The 25,546-nt window shown below is 39.0% G+C and overlaps 1 protein-coding gene across 1 annotated transcript in view; it reads right to left on the bottom strand.

The window, feature by feature from the left end:
- The window catches only part of RARB (retinoic acid receptor beta), a 617,794-nt gene that overhangs the window by 335,678 nt on the left and 256,570 nt on the right, over positions 1-25,546 (bottom strand). The window lies entirely within an intron of this gene.

The raw sequence follows: 25,546 nt of genomic DNA, 5'->3' as shown, positions 1-25,546 counted from the left end.
TGAATAAATGATTTTTTTGCTTCTTTCATAAACAATTTGATTAATGTTATCCTAACCTTTATGCTACCAAGATTTTACATATCTCATAGGAAGAACTTTGGCTTTTAATGCAGCCATCGGGAATGATATACCCAACAAAATAAATAGAACTGTGGGAGAAAATTAGAATCTAATAAAAGGTAAGTAAGATTTAGTCATCAAAGATCAGACGTATATTTTATATCAACCCTTATTGTCAACAGTGTACACTTTTATAAGAGTACCACCTACCCATCCATCCCTCCAGCAATTTATTCTTAAGACCATCATCCATTTGTCCACTCATTCAATCATCAGCCCATCAAATACTAACTTGCAATTATGTGCTAGGTGCTGATGTAGGTACTAGAGACAAACTGAGTGGGGCAACACTAATGTGGCTTCTGCTCTCATGGAATTTCTAGTTTTAACAGCTACCAATTGAGGTCATATTATTGAGTATAACAAAGCTGTCCTAGCCTCTACAAAGGGCATTTTCAGGATGTTCAGCACTGAGAATTCCTCAAAACAGGGAATGGAAGAAGACTGAAATAGACTTGAGGGTGAGCTGGTTGTGAGCATCAGAGATTCACTTTGGCCTTGATGACCAATACTCAGTAAAAGTCAAAATTCTGGAGCTCACTGAATACCAAGCCCTGGGTGTAAGCCCACGTTACACAGAGCAGGAACAGCATCTCAAGATCAGCATAAAGGCCAATTGGTAAGAGCCTGATTCCAGAGCCAGACAGCCTAGGTTCAAAACATGGCTCCACCCCTTTGACAATCACCTCTCAATATGTTTGTGTGTGTGTGTGTGTGTGTGTGTGTGTGTGTGTGTGTGTGTGAATAATATAATTTACTTCAGAGGAGTGTTTGTAAGGATTAAATGAGGTAATATCAAGAAAAGATCAGTATCCGATGCAGAACAAAGACTAGGTAGTGAACAGTTGGCACTACGTGTATTGTCCCACCGGATGACATGCTTCTGGAACAAGTTTGCTAGAATGGACAAGAGGCTTTGGGGTTAGGGCAGGGGAGAGAACACATCACAAAAGTCCTCAGAAAAGAGCATTAGGACCAAAACATTTGTCATGGAAGTGAAGAAGAAGAGGTGAGATTGAGGTAAATTTAAGAACAAAGACTCATGAGAGCTTACCAATTCCTCAGTTTGTGCAGTTAGCGTTTGGTTATTACTAACCCTAAAATGCTCCAATACATCACAACTTCCATTAATCTGTTTGCCGTGTGGCAGGCACTTCACTTATGAGCTGTGTAGATCTGAGAATACTCTCATAAGGCAGGCATTATAATCTCCATTTTTCAGAGGAAAAAAAACTAAGTCTTAGCGAATTTAAATGACTCATCCCGAACGTCACAGAGTCAGCCTGAGGCTTAACCAGAATATGCACCTAGATCTGGCTGGTTGCACTATTTATACTGAGCGTTGTCCTGGTTGCGTCCCACAGAGGAAAAAGTCCATGAGCAATTGTGATGGGAGCGGCTGTCCTCACTTCGATGACATTCCCGGCAGGGCCTCGCATCCCTGGCCTATTAATATTACAAATGAGCATCCTCAACAGCCAGACCATATGGTCCCAGGCTCCCTGCATCCCCACGAAAACCTTACAGAGGAGACCACATCCCTGGCTGGCTTAGGTAACACACAAAAGGGATGTCCCACCCCAAATATCAAGGTCCTTTTCCAACTTTCAAACCATGACTAGTTTCGAGAATGGAAAGAAAGCAAATGGACTATGAGAGGGGAATGTTTCCATTGCTTTCTCTCCTAAAAATCACGCACCATCGAACATATTTAGCACTTGCATTTTGCCGTTTGCAGCAAATTAATTAGAAAATAAACAATACCATTTAGTGTTCGCTGCACTTCCACTCAATTTGATTTTTAAATCACACACACAAAGCCCCACATTGTTATCAGTGGTCTTTTCTATTTCCATTAGACAAACCGCCTCATTAACTGGGGGACCTGACATTTCAGCAAACCCACCCCCTTAGGGCACAATTCTGAGATTTTTAAAAAGCTGTTTGTTTGTTTGTTTTCACCAACTGGGGACTATTTCTACCCTCAATATCCTTTATTTCTCTTTGCTTTCAAACACTTCAGATTTTTGGCATCCTGCCTTGTCTGGTTAAAAGGTCTGCTATCATGCCTAGGATCTTAAAAAAAAGAAAAAAAAGAAAAAAAAAGACTGATACTGATAATAGGCAAACGGGAAAAAAAAATCAATGTGTCGGGAAAATCCTGTTATGTTGGTGGAAAACTGTCTGAACGGTCACTGGGTCTGTGTTCACATATGTGACTGATTAAGGCTATTCCTGGAAGCAGAGTTTTCTTTGTTCACTGGTATTAGCAGCGGTTTCTCCCCGCCCCCCCCCCCCCATGTCTGATTTGAGTTTGGGCTCATTCAGGGTTCTTTTCTTCACCCCCTGAGGCAAAGAAAACAGGAGCTGGGGTGCAGGAGGGGAAGGAAGTGGGGACTGGGTCAGGAGGTCTTGGATCTACCACCATCCTTCCCTGGGTGTCAGTTTCTTCATCTGTGAGAGGGGTCAAGAGAAGAGGAGTAGGTTTTAAATCAAGTATCTTCAACTGTGTTGTTCAGAGCACAGGTGTCTTATAAGAAGATAGTACATTTTTAAAAATGCTGAAAACGTATTTTAGAGCAGGAAACAGAAAAGATTTTTAAGTAACTGTTTGCATAGTTGGTGTTGTTATAAGTCAGGAATCTGCCTTTGATAAACGGTGGAATGACATGACGGAGAGTGATAGATCTGCCCACCAATTGCTTGGATGAAATGTGTCACTGCACGTTAACAGCGATGCTTGTATCTGTGAGATCATATTATAGATAAAACACAGTATATTTTCTTCAGTGCAATTTGTTAAGTTTCTTGTTCCAGTACAAGGTTTAAAAACTTACATGTTAATCATCTCATGTCACATTTAATTCACTGGAGGTTGTTTTTAGCTTGAATTTTCATGCAAGCTTCCAAGCTTATACTTCTAAATATTTATTTTATAAGTATGATACTCACATATGATTTTTCAAAAAGGCCAAACAGTTCCTTTAGACCTCTGTTCTCCAAACAGAGGCCCTGGTCCATCATCTGGACACTTGAAATGTCCAGATTCTTCAAACCCCACCCAAGATCTACAGAATCAGAAATCCTAGGTGAGTCCAGAAGTCTGTTCTAGCAAGTCTCCAGATGGGTCTGATTCAGCTAAAAGTACAGAACCTCTGCTCTAGGCACAAGATTGGCAAATTTCTTCTTCAAAGAAAGTCAATATTTTAGATGGCAGGCCATACAGTCTCTGTCACAACCACTCCACTCTGCTTTTGCACCAACTTCTTAGGGCAGAAGAGCAACAACCCAAGCCAATCCATGAATGTGTAGGCATGGCTGTGTTCCAATAAAACATTATTTACAGAACAGGCAGCCTGCCAAATTTCGCCCATGGATGACAGCTTCCTGACCCGACTTTAGATTCATAAAGAAAAACAATAATTTACTTTCCTCATCCTGAAGCTCTCCTCTCTTCGAGAAATGACTCCAAAATATTTTAGCTGCTGTTTCCCCCCCCCTGTTATTTATATTTATAGGTCATATACTTAAACAAGTTTTTTCCCCCATAATTTTGTAACCAACTACCTGTTGTTTTTTACTGTAAATGTGATTTAGCTCTTTTAAGCTATCGTCCACACAAATAGAACTCTTCCTCCTGTCTTACTCCCAACACAATTTCATCACAACTTGAAAAAAAATCACTCAATCATCTATATTATTATGCTTACATAACTATGACTAGGTAAATATTGTTACAGCTGAGCCACATGATGCACTGTATTTACAGTTCTTTTCTGATAAAACTTTTGGGTTTTCCTGGAGTTAATAATTGCTTTGTTTATACAATTTAATTGTTTTTGTATCTATGAATAATTCTTTCCCAACTGTCTGAAAATTTTGCCAGACCTGTCATATGATATATGAGTTCTACAATTGGGGACATTCCTCCCACCTCAGGGCTGACTGGCTGCTTTCCTAGTCTCATGCATAGCTGTCAGAGTAGAACTTTCTATTACTGTTTTTCTGTGTGTTTTTTTTAAACTCTTTTGTAGATCTCATGTGTTCCATTTTTTTTGGTTTATTTCTTCATTTTGGTGGCTTTTCTCCTTATTTTTCTGAGAAATAGTGCATGGGAGGAATGGTGCATGTTTTGAGATTCTTCATATACTAAAATATCTTTTAGGTTACACCTCACGTCTGTTGGATAGTCTGGCTGGATTAAAACTGTGGTTTGGAAATAGCCTTTGAAATTAAAATGTTAAAGTACATTGCACCACTTTGCAAGGTTTCTACATCGCTCTGGAAATTCCTAATACTATTATGATTTCAGATCCTTTGTGTCTGACACTTTTTTTCTCTAAGCCTTTGTCATCTTCTCTTTATCCCCTATGGATCTTTTCCTACATGACAACTGGGAGAGATCTTCAATTTAGTAACTTATGTTCTTCTGTTAAGAAAATTTTGTGGGGTTTTTTCTTAATATTATTTGATAATATCTTCTTTAATCTCTCCTTTTAGAAATCTTATTAGATAGACCTTCTACATGAATTTTCTAATTTTATTACATATTTTTTCATCTTCTACTTCTTCGCCCATATATTCTGTAATATATTCCCTGCATTTAACTACCAATTACTCTATTGAATTGTATTTAAAATTTTTATACATAAAATTACATATATATATGTAATTTATATATATATGTAATTTATATATATATAAATATATATATATTTATATATATATGTAATTTATATATATATATATATATATATATATATATATATATATATATATATATAGTTCCATTTATTGATGCATTAATTGGATGCTTCTTATATGTGTGCTAACTGGGGAGTAACCCGCAACTGTGGTGTACTGGAATGACACTCCAATCAATTGAGCTACCTGTCCAGGATCTGACTCTATTGAATTTTATACTTATGCTACCATGTTTTTAGTATACAAGTTTTTATTATTTTTCCCATTTATTTATAATTCTGCTTTTTGTAATAAATGCCTTATCTTTTCTGAATACCATTGAGGATATTAATAATAGTGTTTATTTTAATGTCTTATTCTGCTCTCTATATCAACTTTGTTCCTTTTCACTTCTTTCTGTTGTTTTATTTTCTTTAGTCCTATATGCATTTCTCAAGTTTATTATCTGCATAATGCTAGCTCTACTTATATCTAAACTGAAAAACTTATGGCAAGCACTATTTCCATGGGCAAAGCTTGTCTAAGGGTGCATTTCCTGAAAAAAGTGATCTAACTTGGACATTTCTTTGTGGGAGTCTCATAATGAGAGTTTTAGGATTTTTTTTATTTAGAGGTTGAAAGGTAAAAAATGCCACCCCAAAATATGCTGCTGTGGTAGATTAATTATTTTGAGACGGAGGCACTTGAAAAAAACAAACAAACAAACAAGAAAAGCAGACTTTCTCTGAACTCTCCTAATACGCCTAAAGACAGATCCTCCAAAAAGGGGATAAATCTCCTCCCCAGCAGTTTCGTCAATCAGCAAAGACTCACTAGTCAACATCATACACGGAGGAACTTTGTCACACACTGTCACTCCTCCCATCCATGCTGGCATGGGCCCACTTATTTTTCCTAAAACCATTTACTCCCTCCTAAGCAACTCTATATCCCCTCCCCCTTTCCTATTAAGAAGGGCTTTAATCCTGAATTTTAAACCACGTCTGGAATGACTCATTTATCTTTCTCTGGTTATCATCAATGTAAACATGAGGTGTACATGTTAATAAACGTTTCTTGTTCTTCTCCTGTTAATCTGTCTTTTATTACAGGGGTTTCAGTCAAGAACTCAGAATGGGAGGGGAAGGATTATTTTCCCTCCCCCACAGGTTCCTTGGTAACTTCATTGAGAAATCCTCTAACATGCCGCCCAGGATGGGGAGGAAAGAAAAAAGCTTCCTGAAAATACTTCTGGTATTTGAAAGGAAGAATTAAGCCTGGGGCTGCCAGTGGGCTTACTATTAAATGTGTAGTTTTTCACTTCTTCCTCCTCATCTAGTACCATCTCCCCACTCCACATGGATACTGAGTGTCCAGAGCACAGTAAGCTCTCTAGTTCAGTATCTTCAAAGAATAGACTCACCTTTCCTACCAGGTTGCAGTAACTACCAGTAGGTAATAGGTGGAGAAGCAGACCATTTTTCCCTATCTCAGTCATTACTTCCTGCTCTCAGAATATCTGGTGCCTCTATACTTTGGGACTGTCTCAAACCCGCAGCTTGTCTTCTTCTTTAGGCACTTAGCAACCAGCTTTCTGCACTTTGCTAATTTATTCATGACTACTGCCCATTTACTTCCCATCTTCAAAAAATGCTGCCATTTCCTGTCTATAATTAGCATTCTCATGTTCTTGTTCATTTGAATGGTTTCTTCTTTTTTCCATCTCCTTCTTACCATTTTAGTAAGTATTTGGGAGGGGATAAGGAAAAGTGCATGTTGTTCATCCATTATATTTCACTAGAAAGTCACTGAATTTTTTAAAGAAGTAACCTGTGGTCAAATAAGTTTGGAATACCTAGACTGAATGATCCCTTAATGCTGTTCAGTTCTAAATTAATTCTTCCTATGAAAAGGGAGTTAAAGACTAATCTAAGGGTTCACTCAAGATCCCGGCTGAGATCAGGTTCATTTAGCACGTCTAAATTGTTATCAGTATATGGAAAAAGAAAGACAGTACAACACTGATGCCAATCTGAAACTAAACGAGAAAGGTGAGATTTGACCTGCCTTTATGAACATGCCATGGGTCTTGTCAAACACCATCTATTAATAAGCAAATAAAGATGGAATTTGATCTGTCTTAGCCATGCACCTGCAGGCATATTGGATAATTAGAAATGCCACTGAATGCATTGATGATTTCATATGTGCTTTCTTGAAGACTCCAAATTGGAGAGAGGACACTTATTAGCATCTGTTTTGAGACATAGGAACCCAACACTTCAACAAGGCAATTAATGTTAATTTTACTGTGCTGGCTTCAATTGCAGCCCAAGCAACAAAACAGACAAGATTGTTGGGAGAGAACACTGCATCCATTTCCTCCCCCTAAAATCCAATGACACCATAAAAAACAGGCAGAAGCAAACAAAGGATAGATTTTTAGATGTCTTGTGATGCAGCACAGACAACTCTCCTGGGTTTCTTTAGCTGATTTAGAATTTGTTGCAGAGAAATCTTTGCTTCAACAGACAGTACATGCATTGTCCTCTTTTCCTAGTTTATTTTAGCTCAGATGTCCCCATTTATTTAAGGCATTGGTTCCAGGTAATGCCACTTAAAATTTCTCAAATGCATTCAGCCAAATACCTGTTTTCAGCAAAAATTCCGAACTCAGCACAAATCCTGTCAGTTGCTTTCACTGCTATTCTTGATAGAAAAGAAACATGGCTGTAAGGAAGTCAGTTTTGCATGCCGGGTAGTTTTGCAGCCTTTCTTATAGCCACCATCTTCATCATGAATGTTACTGATAAAATTATGTTCAACTTAAACCTAGGGAAACCACATTGAGTAACTTAAATTTGAACAAAAAAAGAGATATTTCTTATCTCCTATTAATTTAATTTGGGAATGAAAGAGACAGAACAGAGTCATTTAGAGGAAATAACACAGTCCAAGGAATTCCTTTGACTGCCAAATGAGCAGAGAGTGAAATCTGAATCACTCCTCGGCATCAGGAGGAGGTCATTTGGCACATTAAAGTCCTATTTTTAAAAGCATATACAAAATGTCCCTGTATTCCTTTTTAGGCCATTTTTATAAGATTACATCTGCTAAAGACACCAAAGTGAAAATATGACTTTCAGAAAATAACCAGCAGGAATATACACACATTGGAATGTACAAGAAAGTCTAAGATTTAACTTCAAAACTTATGGGAGTAGTGATATAAATATGGGTTCTTAGGGTATCAACATTCAGCCCAAGGTTGCTAAGTATGCTAGCATGACACCTCCTGAAGAGTCAGCCTTACCTAGAGTTTTTCCAAAACATAATGTATAGATTGTGTGTTGGAGCTGAGAGGGCAGGCCTGGCTGAGGGACCTCTCCCCTCCAGTGCATGAGTTTTCATGCATCAGGCCTTTAGCTGCCTTATAAGTCAAAAGGGACTTCACAGATGTGATGACATGAACTTAAGAATCTTGAAATGGGGAGATTATCCAGGTAGCCCAATATCAGAACAGAGATCCTTGTAAAAGGGAGGCAAAGGGAGATTTGATTATAGAAGAGGAGAAGATGATATGACGATGGAAGAAGGACTGGGAGTAGTACGCTTTAATGGGAGAGGAAGGGACCAACAGCCAAAGTATATAGTCAGCCTTAGAAGTTGGAAAAGGCTAGGAAACAGATTCTCTCTCCAGATTCATAAGGAACCCATCTTGCTGAAACCTTGTCTTTAGCTCAGAGCAGCTTATTTTGGGCTTCTGACTTCCAGAACTATAAGATAATGTATTTATGTGGTTTTTTAAACAACTGAGTTTGCTGTCATTTGTTATAGAAGCAACAGGAAACTAATACACCAGCCCACTCAGAGGCTTGAAGGATCTAATAAAAAACATGAACCACAAGCACTAACTTATTATTTATCCTGGAGCCAAGAGACAATTTTGCCAAAATAGAATTTTACCCCTTGAGGGAAAAACCCACTGTGTGGTAATGGCCAGGGAGAGAAACTTAAAGATGCTTACCACTGCCTATTAAAATTTCCTACAACAATGAAGCACAGATGCAGCCCCATGGTGTCAGGTGTAGAGATGTGGGTATAAAAGGAAGCCAGGGATCAGAGTCATGTCAAGAGGAAAGAGTGTGGTACCTTTGCTGGGAATGTACAACCATTCCTGAATGAGTGTTTGAAATGTTTATTTGACAATTTTGCCTTTCTGCTATGTCATGCGAAAATTGTGCAAGGTCATTTATCTGCAGCTTCAGAGCTTCCTTGAAAATTGCCAGAGTCTGGGCCTATCTGATAGGCTGTTTAGCCTGAAGTAGATGTGATGGAGGCAGTTAAGAATAAAAATGAGATGGTTTGTGCATGCATGCTTGTAAAAAGAGTCTGAAACAAAAAATAGCAAATTTCATGGTTTTGGTGTATTCTTTTTTTTTACTGACAGATTTCCTTCACTGTCTTAATTACCATATCTACAGTTTTCAAGAGACTTGAGAATAGAAGAATGAAAAGTAGCAACCTCTTTCCAACAAATAAGGACTTGTCTGAAATACCTTCTCTTATTCTGTTGGGAGAAAAAAATAATAATGCTAGAAGTAAAATGAAACACAACCTCACTTGAACATTAAGCTTGGTACCCTTCATTAGGGAACAGGTTATTTCCTTTTTGTTATCCCACTGCTTTCTTCTCCCTTGGAAGTTTTGCAATATGGCCTCAGGTTACATTACAAGAGCTGCTCTCTGTCTCTCTCTATTTGCCAGAAAGACCCCTAAAAGATGTGACAGATCAAAGATGACAGATCTTGAACCCACTTTGTCTATCTCTTCTAAATTGAAACACATATGTGATGTCAATAAAATTTAAAACAAATATAAGAATCTACTAGAATGTATTTCCAAGGACTACTTTTACTTGAAAACAGTGATACTAAGTGGCTCACAACATATTCAGATTATGCTGCAATTACTGAAGACATTTATGGAGCACCTTTTTGGAATAGAACATCACTAGAGGTAATGTGGCAGAGATATTGCTATGTTCTCCCCAAATCCCATTTCCTTTTCCTTCTAGTCACACTGCCAGACAATATTTCCCAATGTCCCCTGCAATTAGGTAGGGGCATGACTGAGCCCTGGCCAGTGGCATGTGGATGGACATGATGTGTGTCACCTCTGGGCCTGATTCCCCAAACCTCCTGTGGAATTCTTCATGTTCTCGCTTTTCCTCAATTGCTGGCCAGATGTCCACAGTCTAATATAGATCTCTGTTAACCTAGAAGACAGCAAAGCCACTACATAGAAGGAGCCTAGATCCCTGAATGGCTGTATGGAACAGAATATTGACCTGCATTGGAATGTGACATTAGCAAGAAATAAATGGGTATTGAATAAAGTAATTGAGATTTGTTATATATTAATATCATATATAATGTAGTATATTATAGCCAGCCTGACTAACAAAGCCATTGATCATATAAAATAATTATTAACTCAAGACTATATTTATGGTTCCATTTTTCATTCCCAAATCTCCCCTGCCCCTATTGATTGGACCTCCATCTGAAATTACATTTTCAAAGCAAATCTATACCAAGCATGAAGAGTGGCCACCTTCCTAAATAAACTAATGTTTGCTACAAAGGCAACTGAATAGAAGAATTCCAAAGAAACGTTGAGCATTGGTAGCTCCACTGAAATAGATCTGTGGCTTCCCCAAGGGTCATTTTTGAAGCAAATAGAACTCATTTAAATACATAACACAGTTTATCAGAGATTATGACATAGGAAGAATTCAAGCCATTGATAATAACAATATTTAAAAACAATTACCACTTTAATAATCACAGCATTCTAATATTGTGGCATAGTTTAATTTTATGTATGGTATAAAGTGATGATGTGATCACCAGGTCACATATTGGTAGCCTAATAGGAGAAAGGACGTTCATAAGAAAATACAGCGGTGGTATCTTGACCGTTTGGCTGATAATGCATGAGCTATAATGTTTCATATTTGTATGTGTTCAGGCAGGACATTATATTTAAAGTATTTAACTTGTGTAAATATCGTATTATGGGCTAAAATGCCATATATCAACTGTTGCATTCTTTCAGAGTCAAGAGACCCAGATTCTGGAAAAGCTATTAATTCAGAGTATGTCAGATGATAGGCATTCTGGATAAATAATAAGGCATTCTGCATTAGTTCTGGCTGTTGGTAGAAAAACTGGTAGGCACATTGCTTTGTGAATTCATACCTTGCAAATAAGGAGCTGGCTCTTATTTTTGGAAATAAGTAAAGGATAAAAATCTTAAGTTTAATGAGTCTTATTTTCCTGATTTGTAAAATGGGATTATATAAAAACAGTACTTTGCTCATCAGTTTGTGATAGAGATCAAATGAGTTAAAGTATGCAAATACTTAGAACTAAGCCTGGAACCTAGAAAACAGTAGTTATTGGTACTATTGTTGAGTCCATAAAAATGCCTGATAACCTTAAGCAAGTTTGATTGATGTTTAAGCCAGTTCACACTAGTGGGTGCCCTGATACATAACAAAAAAAATGCTTTCCCCATTTTCATATTTTGCAAATATCTATTGTCTCCTATATTACTTACCCACCTTTTTATATCAGATGTTTAAATACACACAAAGACATCATATATTCTTTTTTAAAAGCCAAAATTCTTGACTTAAAAATCAATTTAGGAAATTTCTTAAGGAAATGACAAATGTATGAAAATGGTCATTATTTTCTACTAACTGTGATTTTTCAAGCACTTACCACACTCTCTGGCCACACTGGCTCCAGGGTTTTTGCCCGCCAGCTAGCCAGGAGTTTAACTAGAAGGCCTGCCACATTCCTAACTATTGTGTCACCCCAGCAATCTGCAAGAGACAGCACCTCTTTTACCTCTGCTCTTGTTAAGACTCATCCTCTCTCTCTCTACTGCTTAAACTGTATTTTCAGGAGGAAAAAAAAATCAGCCTAAAAATTCCTCTTGGCCAAAAATACAGCCTTCGGTATTTATGCTAAGAGGGACTCGAAAAATCTGGCCGAGGCATTTTTAAAAATCTATTGTAGGGAGGAAAGCATCTCATTTTGATACTGTGCATTATTTTATAACTGTTTAGCTCTCTTTGTCAACACTTAAAAATCAAAATAAAATAAAAATAAATGAAAACTCCAAACACCACCTTTTGGTTTTTAAATGGTGCAAGAATCTGTGCAATTGGCATCACTTGAAATGGAGGGAAATTAACAGGGAGAAAGCTCTCACTGGTGATGTGAATGAATGGCCACATTGCCATGACATTTTACTGCAGCCACTCAAACAGATGGGATTCCAGGGCTAACTGGCCTCAGTTGAGATGAATGAGATTCCACAACTATTAGCACGCTGGCATAGAAATGGGTCAGATTCGGTTGCAGAGGCATTCTTACAGACACAAAGAAGATGACAAAGCTATCCTGTCCCCGGTGCCCATCAATGCAGACCCATTCGTTATCGAACCCCATTCATTCCAGAGAAAGCTACATTCACTATCAGATGACACCCTTCAGGCTCCTCCACATGGAAATCTCGAGGACCTGATCAGCTATTAACTACACTGGATGCTGATGTGGCTGTTTTGGAGACAGAAGACCAAACAGCACTCTCACAAGTGGTGGTTACCAGTCAAAAAAGCACCGGGCAAAAGTCAAACATGCAGAGAAAGAGCAGACTCAGGGACAAGCAAATGCACTAAGGCCTCCTGTGTTGGCAAAGGTCATCCAGGACATTAAAATTCAATGAAGGGGGTTTTAAGTTAAAGAAAACAGGCAAGCACCAGGGAACCTATCATGTAAAAAGGCTGGGGACCGATGCCCCCTTTTCTATAGAAAGGAGCCAGCATGGGGTCTGCTTTGCAGATGGACTGGGAGAGCACACAGGCTGCAGCTCACATCTGGCGCACAGGTGTATGGCCTGCATCCCTAAGCCAGCCATCAAAAGTCATGTTGCAAAAAGCCCTATTGCTATTTTGGGTGGAAAGCAAGAGGAATTATAGCCGAGAGATCATAATGCTTTTCAGAAAAAAAAAATGTATGGGTGCCTGCCAAAACATTCTTTCTCTAGCAGATTATATATTTTTAATCCACCTACTTAATTAACTAGCTCCTTCGTGGATCAAATGATATTACTGAGTGAGAGTAATATTGCCACTGGAGTGGCCATTTAATTCTGGCAACTCTAAAGCAAATTATTTCATAAATGGGTAGTTTATTCAATTCCGTGCAGTTCCAATTCAATTCTGAGCCCCTTCTATGACCAAAACACTGAGCAAGACCCATGGGGGAGCAGAGAGGAGGAGGAACAATCCCTGCCCACGGTTTAAGAAGGAAATGGTGGCTGTTCACAAATTATAGCAACCGGATATAAATAAAGTGTATGTGTGCTGGGGGGTATGGTAGGAGAAGACAGAACTGTTCAAAGAAAGGAGGGATTCTGTGTAGGAAAGCAAAAAAGACTTGATGGAGCAGAGAGTGTGGAAGATGAATTGAAATGTTCAAAAAGGAATTCTCCAAATAGAGATAAGGGATCACAGATATATTTGGGGGCTAGCATTAGTCCAAGTTAGATGGAATATATATATATATATATATATATATATATATATATATATATATATATATATATATAATGTTATGTTGGGGTGCATAATTAGAGATATCTTGTTTTTCCTTCTTCTGGAAAATTTTGACTATATATATATATATATATATAGAGAGAGAGAGAGAGAGAGAGAGAGAGAGAGAGAATGAAGTGATATCAATCTAAACTAGATATATTTGGGGGCTAGCATTAGTCCAAGTTAGATGGAATATATATATATATATGTATATGTATATGTATATATATATATATATATATATATATATATAGAGAGAGAGAGAGAGAGAGAGAGAGAGAGAGAGAGAGAGAGAGAGAGAGAGAGAGAGAGAGAGAGAGAGAGAATGAAGTGATATCAATCTAACTAGAAGATAAGAGGGGAATAGATGTGAGAATCATATAATGAATTTAACAGGTGATTGAATGACTTGGGCAAGTTTCCTGAACATTTGATCTATACTGGATGCTGGGATACAAAAACAAAAGGCTCACTCATGTCAGTTCCCCCTCCTAAGAGCCTAGTATCTCAGAGCCTAATGGGGGAAAAGACAACCCCCATCAGGCTTAGGGTTGCTCCATGCTCTCATGGACTTTTATGCCCAATATTATGGAAGCACAGAGGATGGGTACCTATGCCAATCCAGGGCTGGTGGGGGAACTGTGACAACTGAACTTGAAGGGACTTCTACATGAACTAGAGGGAATGCAAGGTATGGGCCAAGGAATAGTGTGAGAGGAGACCAGCAAGGAAGGAACTAGATGGAGGAGGACGTGGGATGCATTATGAAGAGTGTACTGTTTTCCTGAAGGTAAGAGCCAGTGAGTCATTCACGAGTTACAAGCAGGAGAAGGGAGTTATCAGATTTACATTTTACAAAGGCCGCTTTTGCCAATGTGTGGCAAAGGCAAGAGGCTAGAAAACCAGACCAGAGATGATTGCATTGGTCCTGCCAAGAGGGCCCGCAACTTTGGTCCATGGTCATGATCAACCAAAAGGATATTGATGAGGTGTTAGGGATAGAGTTAGACATGGATTGGACTCAGGGCATCAAAGGAAAATACAGAATCAAGGCTTACTCCAGAATTGTGGACTCAGAACCGAAGCAAAGGATGGTGCCTTTCACAGAGACAGAACCCAGAGAAGCAGCAACAGGTTTCATGAGGAGCGCGGTTTTGGATGAGTGAATGTGAAGTGCCTGTGGAGCATACTAGCAGAGACATTCATTAGCACAAATGGATGTTAAAACAAGTCAAAATTTTCCAGAAGAAGGAAAAACAAGATATCTCTAATTATGCACCCCAACATAACAGGCTCCTTAAAAAATCAGCATGATTACAGAACAGAGTAATTTAGAATGAATATAATAACAGTGAAAAGCAGATAAAGTCTCAAATGTAAAAAGCTGCCACATAGATTCTCTGAATTCTTTTATACATCTCTTTAGAGAAAACAGTTTTCAGAAGGCTCAGCAAATGTCAACAGTGTCTGAACTCTAACTTGCCCAGCTCTTTGATTTAATAAGCACGTAGAGAGTAGCTGTTATGTGCGAAGCAGCATACTGGGTAAATTGAGGAATATCAAAACAGACTGGCTTTGTCCCTGCCAGTAAGATGTCATCCATGCGGCTGATAGGACAAGAATGCACATGACCATAACGCACAATGAAGCCTTGGGCAGGACCAATGAGCAAAGTGCTTTGGGAGTTTAGAGCTAGGTGGGGGCAGGCCAAGTCAAAGTAAATAACAGGTGACAATAGTAAGCTGGTTCTTATTCACTTATGGTGTTTTTGCATCATGGATTCATATATATATATATATATATATATATATATATATATATATAATTTCAGCGAGGAAGGGGAAGGGAGAGAGAGACAGAAACAGCAATGGTGAGAATCATTGTTCCCTGACCGGGAATCGAAATGTGACCTCCTGGTTTATAGGTCAGTGTTCAACCACTGAACCATGCCATCTGGGCTGCATAATGGATTTTTTGCATTAATTTTTATTTTTTAAAAAACTGAGCTAAAATATTAGCTTAATTGCTGCGTGGTTTTGTTTGTTTGTTTGTTTGTTTGGTGCCATTGTGTATTGTATACCTGAGGTAAGCCCTCTGCAGGCCCCATCTCAGGAAAACTAAGTTGTAATTCAGATGAGACAGAAAAGCAACCAGTGATTATAAAAGCCCCCAAATGACTTTCCCCTCCTAATATCATTCCTCTCATGAACAGAGCTGCCTCCTCAACACAGTTTAACCAATAGCTGCAATTAGAGTTTTCTTTTGGGCAAATAATCTTCTACATTGAATAAGCAAGAGAAATATTATTAATTAGCTCAGATTTTACATGTTCTTTCTTCTAAGGGTAATTTCCAATTTAACTTATGTATTTTGATTTTCATTAAGACTATTTTTTCCCTCTAACCCTCAACAGGTCTATGCCTTTCAGAATCCAACACAAATAAGTTGAGCAGGCAAAGGAGTTTGCTGACTCCTCCACTGGGGACAGAAATTCCTTCCAGCAGATGCTCTGCTGTATCCTCAGTGCACAAACCTGTGCCCAGACCACAGTGGTATATAACTTGCCTGAGTGTTGAAAATAGAAGGTTCTTTTTTGTTTTGGTAATCCTCACGCAAGGATATTTCTCCATTAATTTTTTTTTTTAAGAGAGAGTGGAAGGGAGGGGGAAAGACAGAAGAGAGAAACACATTGATGTGAGAGAGACACATCGATTGGTTGCCTCCCACATGCCTCTGACCAACACCGAGGATCGTGCCAGCAATGAAGGTATGGTGGGCTTGACCAGAATTGAAGCTAGAACCCTTCAGTTTGCAGGCTGATAGTCTATCCACTAACCCAAACTGACTAGGGTGAAAATAGAAGACTCTTAACAACTATAGTAGCCGCCATTGATAAAAACAAGTTAGAAGACATTGTTCAATTATAGCTCTCTATTGTTATTACTGTTTTATATCATTCCAATGCACACAATAATTCAAGGCATGACTTCCCAATTCTAACTTCATCAAATCGTCACTTTCTGATTGGTCCGTTGCTAACAGCAAAAAATTGACAAAATTTGAGTCAAAGTACTTCATAGCAATAACTCAATGAAGAAATTATCTCTGCATGTTCCTAGTAGGGAGTAAAATTGTGAGCCGCATGTTGGCAGACCGATCGTTTATTTGTGGTATTTTGATGACCAAGCTAATTTGGAAACTTCTCATAAAGAGGCTGAGAATGGTGTGCACCACAGAAAACACTCCACTGTGCTGTGTGTGTGTATAATTGCTGTCCACATTTCCTGGTGAGGGATAATTCAGGACGCTGCTTCTGAAAACACATGAGCATTGTAATGAGTGGCACCCGTCAGGAGATTCCAAGCTCTTCTGTACTTTTCCCCTGAGGAATTTCACTTCTCATCTCCCCCTAAGCATTTCTCATGGTTCCACTCAAAATACAGTGCCGAGGCTGCTCCGATCCACTAGTGCAGCCCACGTGCTTGTAGCAGCTTAGCATGTGCTCGGGACCTGTCATCCAGCTCATGGCCCCACTGACCTTACTTTGTTTATGAATTCTGATGAGCACATGGGTCAAAGCGTAACTATTGTAAGTAGCATTTTAAATGATTTTAATGTATTTCCATAAAAAGTTAGCTGCGAAGACTTAACATTTCTGGACTCCTGGATATAGAAACTATGTAGAATCATTTAATATTACAAGTAGTTTTAATGTACCAGGCTGGTCGTTATTACTGTATGTGTATATCTATATATCTATTATATATATCTAGATATCTAGATATATAATTTTCTAATCTATATAGTTTTCACGGAATAATGTATTTCCTTTCCTTCCCAAATATAGTATTTAAATCTATTTAATAGATTGTAATTTACTTCTCACTTTTAGTTCCATATACTAGTAAGTAAAGGAAGTCAATAATTATTTTCCCTTTGGTTGTTTCAAAATAAGGTTCCTTTGGACCTAAGAAGAACAAAAGGTGCCAATGATGAATCTACTCTATAGTATCATATTCCGTACCAATAACATGTTAGCCAGGGTTACTATAGAAAAGGGTTAGGTCTTCAGCTAAGTGATCCTAAAATAAAAAGACAAGTGGAAAGCACAGCAATTTGAAATCACAAGGAAAGCCAAGTCTATAGATATTCCCATGTCTAGAGAGTATTTAAACTACTTCACTTTAGAAACTCCAGCAAGGGATGTGATTTCTGGTGTTCTGGCTTATAGAATCGCTTGGGAATGAATAATTCATAGACTTTTTACCAAGTGTCAAGTGTAAATCAGTCAAATATAGCAACATGATATTCATGCTGAATTTCTAAGTACTTAAAACATTTAGCTGGAAACTTTCTTTTCAAGACAGCGGGAGGAAGAATGTCATTTTCCCCCTGCTCACATTGCCCAGGCATTTTTGCATTAAGTACTCCTTAAAAAAAGAAAGTAAGTAAAAACTATACAAAGGGACTTAATTAAACAATGAACCAGTTAGGTGACAGAAGTGAAGAAAAGAGCAACAAAAACTTTCTCCGTATTTTTTTCTTTATTAACATACTGATGCTCACTAAACAGAAAAAGCTGTCTAATAACAAACATTCTTTTGAGACATGTTCTGGGAGCAAAAGGACATCCACTTATTGTTCCGCCCTTCCGATTGGTCCATATATGGCAATAAAGGTACAATAGACGGAAATAGGAAACAGACGGGCACATCTGTAGTATCTTATTAGCAGCTAATGGATATCTGAGAAGAACACACATAGAATGCCGAATCGTCTGGACCAATCTCCGAAGCAATTACTCTTAATTAGTGGGTTCTGTTTATAGATTCAACTTGGTGTACCCTTATGCATCAAAGAGATGAAAGCAGCTGGAGAAGGAGAAATGAGGCTCTTAAAGGAAAAGTACTACAAGATGTTGGAGGATTTCTTTTTGGCAAAGTGATCCTTAATGTCCTTCCCTTTTCCGGCCTGACAGGGGCTTTCTCCATGGTGAAAGGTTTAAGAAAAGGTAGGAAAAAATGTCCAAAGCTGGCTAGGGAGGGAAAGGTATTCTATGTAAAGGAAGTCAGTACAAACAAAGTAATTGTGCAAAACACTCCCTCAAACTGTAATGCTGAGCATTTTCAGGAGGTGCCATCCTCCCCACTCCAACCAAACACAGAGCTTCGGTTCAGAGACGCAGCACCTGCATATGCAACTGCCAAACTAGAAGCCCCGGGGCAAAATGGGAGGCAGACCAGCTGTACCTCCATAAAAGACAACAGGCTGAATGCTTTATCTGGGCCAATCCATTCAGAAGAGGCCTGAGAATATACACAGAGCCTCTGAGCCAACTGCCCGCTGTCTGTAAGTGGAACATATCTAGGTCAGATCATCCCCAACCCCAAACCGACCACGCATCTGCCTTAAAGAAACGAGAAAGGAAGTTCCTTTTGAGTAGTTACCTCTTCCCATGTAAACAGCTGCCTTAGGGGCTTCACCAAGGCCCTGCCTCTTGTATTAGTGACGCCTAAGCTACTAGAAGAAGTGATTCTTTAAGAACTTCTTTTTTTAAAAAAAATATTTTATTGGTTTTTTACAGAGAAGAAGAGAGAGAGATAGAGAGTTAGAAACATCAATGAGAGAGAATCATTGATCAGCTGCCTCTTGCACACCCCTACTGGGGATGTGCCCACAACCAAGGTACATGCCCTTGACCAGAATCAAACCTGGGACCTTTCAGTCTGCAGCCGACGCTCTATCCACTGAGCCAAACTGGCTAAGCCCTTATTATTTTTATAACACACTGTCCTACTTGCTTGAAAGTCAGAGGATTTCTTCCCTGGTCTCCCATAATCCTGGTCAAAAAGGTCATTTTGAACACATAGCCAGTGCACTAATGTAAAACCTGCGACCATCCTCTCAAAGGGCTTTGCTCCGAGTGGATGTAAGAAAGATGGGCTGGATTTCTCAGGAGGGTGAAGGAGAAAAGTTCTTACATGTCTGGAGTTTTTCATAAGTCAGGATGTGATTTCTTTGTACCTGTCTTTCTGAATGTCTATCAGTCTATACTTGATCCCCTTCCTACCTAAAGCATCTGATCCAGGAGAAACCCAAGAGCTGGCCATTTTCATGGTCCGAGGGGCCAGAGAACAGGCCGAGAAGTACCAGCTCCAGCTTGGGCTGTAGGAGTTCGGGCTAGGAGGCAGCTTCTACAAACACAGGCTGTTCCTTCCCAGAGAGGTCCCTGCTTCCTGAAACCAGCTCCAGGTGGGCACCTCTGCTTGTCATTTGAACCAACCTCTTTGTTTGGGCTTTTTAGGTCTAAGATTCTGATGCTCATGAATACAGTCAAGGTTTTAAAGTTTCATTACCTTTATAAACAGCATTCGTGTGCTGACCTATTTAATATCCATATTATTATGATCTTTGAATGAATAATTTGGCCACTCAGAGTGTGTGTGTGTGTGTGTGTGTGTGTGTGTGTGTGTGTGTGTGTGTATTAGAGGCCCAGTGCATGACTTCGTGTATGGGTGGGGTCCGGCCAGCCTGGCCATGGGAGAGGACATAGGCAGGAGGCCGGCCTGCCTGCTGGTTGAACTCCTGGTTGAGGGGACATTTCCCTTTTATTATATAGACTATACATTGAGTGGCCAGATTATCATCTGTGGATGTAGGAGGTAAGTGGGAGACATAAACAAGTTAAATACTAGATGGTGACCATCTTTTATCTTTTAGAGTTTGTGTTGCAGCCCCAGCATGAAACAGGGGCCATGGATGTGTCACCAGTTGGCCTGTTTTCCCAGGAAGCTTTCATGGTGTGTGTGTGAGCATCAACCCACTTAGTAGATAATGAAAATAGTTCAGAGGAGTAATTTTTCCACAATCACATTTTCTGGTAAAATTGTGGCCAGCATATGTGCTTTTTATTATATGCTATACATTACTTTATAGGTTGTGCATTTATACACATTTATACACATGCAAAGGATTGTAGATGCCAAACTGCACATGAATTGTCCTCTTTATGAGAGATTTGATTTTCTAGAGTAATTTTGACAATACTCAATTGTCAACAGAGACATTTTTCAAGAATTTTATAATTGATTCTTGTGGAAGTTTCACCATAATGTCACTACATATATTAATATTTCCTAAATCATCCTGTCTGTGCCTTCCCTTGCCTTCCTCCTCGCTCCCAAATGCATACAGGTAGTAATTAATTTCTCTTCCCTGCTCAAGAGTGTTATTTCTGGATGAAGTTCAAAGAGAGGTAATGGGATAGCCATGTCACTAGATGGCTTCAGCTCACCTCCATAGCATTTTGAAATAAAAGGAATTCTTTACTTCTATCTTGTATCCTTGTACTCCTCAAAGGCTATAAAGATAGACCAGGCATACAGAGAGATGTTTAAAGTGAGCTAAGATGATGAAGAAAATTAAATGGAAAAGGAAGCAGCTCACAGCCCCTCTCTTTCAGAGGCTAAACTGTTCAAGGGTAGACACCCAAGTGGTGGCTTTTAAAAGGAAAAGGAAATATTGGGCCACTACTTACTGGCATTTTTACACATAATCATTCGGTCCAAACCTTTCAGTAATGCAAAGAGTCAATGAATTATTATTCATACTTCACACATGAGGAAACTGAGACAAAGAGAAAGTAGATAACATGCTCATGTTCACAAAGGTAGAATGTTTTAAACAGGGTCTGAACTTGGATTTTCCATTGTGTCAGCTGCTTCCTATAAAGAGCAGCCAGAATTATTGCTTAGTAATCAGTGATCATCTCATTAAATATTGTAGGAACGGCTATCGGAAGTCAAACTAAAAAAAGACCCAGTCCAGGGAGCCATCAAAACCTTAGGAAGAGCCTCTCTAACGGATCCAACCTCACTAATTCAATAAGATCTACTGACTCAGTGATTTTGTAACAATCAACGTTGTCACTTGTAAGAGCGTTTAAACATTGTTTTTGTAAAGCTGTTGCTCTATTATTTGACCATGGCATTTTCTTTTAAAATTTCTGCACACAATTAATGAAAGCAGTCCTGCCTCTGGCCAATGGATAGGACAATTTTTTGCTTTTAAAACCTGTCATCAAAGGGCCTTCCTGGCTGGCTCATTCAGAAGGCTTACATCAACATATCAGGATATGAATGTCTCTTACCCATGGCACCCTCTGTAATAAAGATGTAGCTTACACACCCCAGTTAGGAATTCTTTTAGCTGAATTCCTGAGTGGTTTAAGCATAAAAGTGTTGGAGAATGTCACATATAGAGTGGTCTGGAGACATGGCAAATCAGAAAAGGAGTATAGTTCAAAGAAATGATCAATGGCCCTGGGTCCCCTCATCTTCTTTCTACTGTCTCAGCATGTTGGCTTTCTGCCTCAGGGTAGCAGATGTTCTCTACAGGCAATGCAGGGAGAGTGGGAAGCTGTAAAAGTGTGTGGGGTACCTTTTACCAGGACAAGCAAGCTTTCTCCAGAGGACTCTGCAAACTTCTGCTTAATTCTCAATGGCCAGAACTATGTCACATGACCAGCCCATGCTGCAGGGGGAGCTGGGAAAGTGTAGTTTTCTAACCTCTGTAGTGGAAGTCAGGGTGGAAGGAGAGGGTTGATGTGGCTGTTGGCAATGGGCAGCATCAGCCTCACAGATGTACCAAAGGATTTTTGTTTCAGACTGTTAACATCACAACATTATTTTGTAGCATCAGATTTCAACGTACATATCACTCTCTTTTTTTGTACTGTATAATAATTTTCAAAGCCTGATATGATTCTCACCTATACTCCTTTTTATTATTTTTTTTCAAACTTTAATGAGAGGCAAGAGATAATGAGATTGCATACTAACAGTTATTGCTAATGGCTTCTTTTGCCACTCATAGCCTTCCCAGGTTGTCTTCAGACAAGTTTACCTTTACTATCAATTATAAACCAATGTCAGGCCTTATATTACCATTGATCCTCCATACCTGACAGAAAAAAAGGAAAACCTTTTTGGCCCAAAACTATCCCCCAACTTGGTACAATAACCGTTTTTCTGGGACTCTTATCTCAGAAATAAGACATATCACTTCAACTTAATCACCCAGAAAAATACATTATCACACATTGGCCATACTCTCTAGACTAGAACAAACCTCAGCACCCCTACTCTGGAAGTTTCTCCTTTGCCTCATATATGGCTTCCCTAGAAATGTGGCCATAGCTCATTAGAACTATGGGCTGCCTTGGCCTGGTTCTCTCAGTCTAGAGGTTAAAAAGAATCTACAGGACAAGAAATATTTATTGGCGAGAGTAAGGAAGAGAAAACAAGTGCCCCAAAATTGCCTCACAATAAGAATCAGTGAGTGCCTGTTAAAAACACAGATTCCTGGGCCCAAAGATAGAATTGATTCAGAATATGCAGGCAGAAGTCTGGACATCTGTTTTCTTTTCTTAACAAGGGTCCCAATAAACTTTATCATCAGTGACTCTAAATCCTCAATGCTCATTAGAATTATCTAGAGAATTTGTATAAAACACTAATGATTAGAGCCTTACCATTTACCAAAATATCAGAGCATACAGCCCAGCATTAGTATTTTTTAAAACATCTCTGGCAGTTCTACTGTGTGACTGTGACACAGGCAGAGACTCTGGCATAGAAGCCCATATGTAAGCATGACAGCTTAGAGAAAGAGTTGAGCAGCCGAAAGAATTTGGGATCCCAACTATGTCCAATCTTGTGTTCTGCCTGTTTTATAAATAAAGCTTTATTGGAACACAGCCATGCCCATTTCTTTACATATTTTCTATACCTGATCTCTGCTCTACCATAGAGCTGAACAGCTGCAATGACATATATGGCCCACAAATCCAAAAATATTTATTAGCTCGCTCCTTACATAAAAGCTTACCTACCCTAGAACTCACTAAACATCTGGACTGAGAGTAGTTTTTAGACTGTTAACAAATTACAATAATAATAATAAGCTCTGGCCGAAGCCGGTTTGGCTCAATGGTAGAGCGTCAGTCTGCGGACTGAAAGGTCCCGGGTTCGATTCCGGTCAAGGGCATGTACATTGGTTGCAGGCACATCCCCGGTAGGGGGTGTGCAAGAGGCAGCTGGTCGATGTTTCTCTCTCATCGACGTTTCTAGCTCTCTATCTCTCTCCCTTCCTCTCTGTAAAAAATCAATAAAATATATTAATAATAATAATAATAATAATAAGCAGCTCTGGTTATAAAGAAGACAGTTCTGAGTGTTCTGCATCTATTAACTCTTTTTTAAAATATTCTTTTTAAATTGATTTTAGACAGAGAGAGGAAAGGAGAAGGAGAGAGAGAGAGAAACATTGATGTGAGGGAGAAACATTGATCGGCTGCCTCCTGTATATCCTCTACTGGGGATCAAGCTTGCAACCTGGGCATGTGCCCTGACTAGGAATCGAACTGGTGACTCGTCTGTGCATGGGATAATATTCAACCAACTTAGCAACACTGTCCAGGGCTCTATTAACTTTGATTCTCTTTTTACTAACAAGAAAACCTTGAGAGTTTGAGAAACTCATCTAAAGTCACAAAGCTAGCAGGAGACAAGATCAGGACTTGAGTGCAGGCTGCTTAACTCCAGAGCTCAGAATGTCCCTTTTTAGTTTAATTAGTATGTCTCTCAGTCATGATTTCTTTGACAAGGTGCAAGAAGAGCAATGGTAAGTCAAGAAGACAGATGTCTGAACTATCTAAGCCAGAACTTGTCTTTCTCTCATGCTTAGTGTCCACTGGAGCAGTCAGACTGAAAAGGATTCATTCTTTTATCAAGCTTAAAAAATGGTGAGTGCTGAACTGTACATTTTCTTTTTCTTTTTAAAATTTACAATGTTCAATATGAGCAACGCTGTGAGCTGTAGTTCTAAGAATCATTCACGGCTCCCAGACATAATGGCATTATGATCACTTCCTTGGCTGCATTAAGCCTCACACCCTTAATTTGTTCCATGATATATTCAATATGTTCCTCATTTTCCACAGGGTCAGCAGGATAGACAGTTTGCTGGTAAAGATTAGACGTTATTCTGGGATCCTCGTGGGCTGTGGCTGTTTGTCAGGGGAACAGCAAAGCAGTGGGAAGAGGATAGCGTACGGCCATTAAATGCGGAGGAGCAAAGACCATGTGGTGGCTGGTAAGACAAAAATAGCAATTTTATTGTCGCTAGTTTGCTTTACAGGAAGCCAATAAAGCAACCCAACATATAAATTATATACTGAGATAATCTAGCCACAAAAGGGCCTTGGGGGTAGCTTCTGGATCATCCAACACTAATAGCAGAACTCCCACCACCATCTTAGGTGCAAGGACAAAAGCCACACAACATCTAATTATTTTGTGTTCCAAAATTGGATATCCCTAGATTAGACACACTATAAGCCAAAGTGCTAACCAGACAAAGTAAATGAAGGGTGAGCAGAGTCCTGAGTCCTGTGATCCCACCAAAATCCCTCCGTTGGTTTGATTTATTATTGATTGACTTATATAGCCTTGAGAGGCCTGACCACATGCTTATATTGATTGGGAACCACATTCTAGATTTACTGGCTACCAATGCTTACAAGATATTTAATATACAACGCCAGGCTGTTGGTAAGGCTGACAATGGTGTTACTTATCAATGGAAAAACTGAACCAGGTCTACCTAATGATTACATTAGTTGAGATAAGCCTGTTAAGCATCTGGCTCCATGCCAGGAACTCAGTTATTATCTGAAGGGTCAATTTAGTCATTGGAACTTGCTATAATATATTACAATGCACCCCCTCCATTTTTAAATGTGTAATGCAGATTTGATGTGAATTCTTTAACCAGAGAACTCTGGTGTCTATTCATTGTTGACCAACCACCTTCTCTTCCCCTTACCTCTCTACACTTTGGAAACTGCTTTACTTATCGTACCCATCCCTAGTCCCATTCTAAAACCTCTTCCTAATGCTTTTCTCTCTCAAGATTCTAGCAAAGGATTCTTGGTCTCTTTTGACCCAAAGGTTGGTAACCACTCCCCTACATTCCAAGGGAGAAGCCATCATTAATCTGAATGGT

Source organism: Pipistrellus kuhlii, unplaced genomic scaffold, assembly GCF_014108245.1.
Source record: "Pipistrellus kuhlii isolate mPipKuh1 unplaced genomic scaffold, mPipKuh1.p scaffold_m20_p_11, whole genome shotgun sequence".
Lineage (NCBI taxonomy): Eukaryota > Metazoa > Chordata > Mammalia > Chiroptera > Vespertilionidae > Pipistrellus > Pipistrellus kuhlii.
Note: the sequence above shows the minus strand (reverse complement) of the source record. Positions and strands in the feature narration are given on the sequence as shown.